The following is a 2,895-nucleotide window of genomic DNA, read 5'->3' on the forward strand; positions in this document are numbered from 1 at the left end:
GATATTTTTTTTGGTTTAGAGAGAAGAGAGAAAGAAGAAAGTTACAGTGGGAAATCGTAGCACCGTTGCTCTATGCCATGTTCTATGCCACCCGTGCTTGGAACTGAAACAATAACATAGAAAGATAAATTCTTTAGTGCTCACAATGTCCAAAGAGAGAAATCTAGCACTTGAATAATTGATTTAAGTGCTTCCAATCACATGACTAGTAATACTGCCTTATTTCATTCTTATAATCCATATTTTGAGAATTATAAATTTCAAATTGTTGATGGATCCTTATCCATGGTAGTGGGTATAGTTTTTATAGTTATCTTTAAGAATCTAACCATGAAATCTATTCTGTTGGTCTTTGATCTTTCTTAAAACTCGCTATCCATTAGCAAACTTACAAAGGGCCATAAATATGTCACTAAATTTTTTCCCATCTAATATGAATTTCAAGACTTGGGCTCCGAAAAGATGATTGGCAATGCTAAGGAGTGTGTGCGGCTCTATTTTTTCAAAGTTGATGAATCTCTTGATGAAAAAACTCTATCTACAAGTTGTGTTAACTAATCCAATAGGTATTTTTCAAGTCCTAATTCCAACAATGATAGTAGAATTATGTTATGACACTATAAATTAGGTTGTCTTAATTTCTTGTACCTAGCAAAATTTTACCGTTTCTATTTCATAATAAAAATCCTTCAATTTTCCAATGTTAGATTTATCAATTTTCAAAGCATGTTCCGAATACTTATCCATCTCAACAATACAAATCATCACATCCTTTCTTAGTAATTCACAATGATATTTAGGGCCGTTTGGAGTAAATAATGTTTCATGAGTTCGATGGTTTTTATCATTTGTTGATGATCACACTAGAACCACATGGATATTTCTCATGAAAGAAAAACAAAAAACTAGTATAATATTAAAAAAAAAAAAAAAAAAACTCCATTCCATGATCCCAACCCAATTCTAAACAAAAATCCAAGTCCTCAGAACTTATAATACTAGAGGATATTTTCAATCAATTTTAAGAGATCATCTATCAAATAATGGTATAATCCATCAGAGTTCCTATGTGGACGCACATCAACAAAAGAAGATTACAAAATGGAAAATTTGGCATCTTATTAAAGTTGTCAAATCTCTTATGTCCACTACACATGTTCCCAAACATTTCTAGGGAAAAGCAATTCTTATTAATGTTGCCTATCTCATGAATAGAATACCATCTAGAGTTCTTAATTTTCAAACCCCTTACAAATCCTCACACAAACCTATCCTCAAACTTGAATCATCTTTTCCTTATCTTTAATTTTTTTTTTTTTTTATGTTCTACCTTTGTTCATATTCACCAACAATACCACAATAAACTTAAGCCAAAAGCCATCAAGTGCATCTTTCTTGGCTATTCCTCAAACCAAAAAGGTTACAAATGCTACTCTCCCACTACTCGAAAATTTTTCAACTCCATGGATACACATTCTTTGAAAACACTCTATTCTGCCCTAAAACCCATATTTAAGGGGGATGATTCAACCACCACTCAAGAATATTAATTTTGGCCTCTCGAAAATGCTGCCCCACCAAACACACCACCTTTTCCTCTATAAAAAAAATCCAACACATACTCACTCAGGATGTGGAGTCTGATTCTCATCCTACCATACCCACTCTAAATACAGATTCTAATTTCATTCTCCCACACAACTTGTGAATCACAAAGAGTTACATGTTTATTCAAGGAAATGGGAAACTCCATAGGAAAAAGAGTGTCTTCTATACTTTTAGAGTAGAACCATAAGTCTCATTCGAGCCAAGACAATCCTAATTTCGTTCCAAGTCACTCCATACATGATCAAAATCCTAGTTATAATCTTGATGTTCCCATTATATTGAGAAAAGGTGTTAGGACGTACTCAACACTCAGTTTCCAATGTCATATTTTATGAAAAAATATCTCCAAATATATTGTGCTCTTACCACTAATCTTTTTGATATAAAAATTCCAAAAAATATCCAAGATGTTCTAGAAACACCTGAATGGAGAGCATCCATTGGAGATGAAATTTGTGCCCTCGAGAAGAATGAAACATGGGAACTCCCAAAGTTACCCAAAGGAATACAACATGTAGGATGCAAGTGGATTTTGAATGTCAAATACAAGGTTGATAGAAGTGTAGATCACTACAAAGTAAGAATAGTGGCTAAAGGATTTACTCATGCCTATGAAATCAATTATCGGGAGACTTTTGCTTCAAGGGCAAAACTAAATACAATACTTGCACTGCTATCCTTAGCAACCAATTTAGATTGCTTTCTTCACCAATTAGATGTCAAAAATGTTTTCCTTAATGATGAGGATTTAAAAGATGAGGTTTATATGGAGATTTTGCTAGGATTTGAAACAAGAAGCAATGCCAACAAAGTCTATGGGTTGCAAAAGTCTCTATATGATCTCAAATAGTCACCAATTGTTTGGTTTGAAATATTTATAAGAGTAGTTAGGAAGCATGGATACTTTTCAAGACAGTCAAGTCACACTATGTTCAACAAGCACTCCCATGATAGGAAAGTTTCTATTCTCATTATGTATATAAATAACATTATTCTAATTGAGAATTATGAGGAGGAGTAATCAAGTTAAAGGAGATTCTCACTAATAAATTTGAGATCAAGGACCTTGGAGCACTTAAATGTTTTCTTTGAATGGAATTGGCTAGATCAAGGAAATGTATCAATATTTCTCAACATAAGTATACTCTATAATTACTTAAAGAGATTGGGATGCTGGGAAGTAAACTAGTTGACACTCCCATGGACTCTTCATGCAAAAGCAGGCATGGCAAAAGAAAGTTCTTTAGTTGATAAGGGAATATATCAAAGACTTGTTGGAAAACTTTT

Source organism: Vitis vinifera, chromosome 12 (genome assembly GCF_030704535.1).
Source record: "Vitis vinifera cultivar Pinot Noir 40024 chromosome 12, ASM3070453v1".
NCBI classification, from domain to species: domain Eukaryota; kingdom Viridiplantae; phylum Streptophyta; class Magnoliopsida; order Vitales; family Vitaceae; genus Vitis; species Vitis vinifera.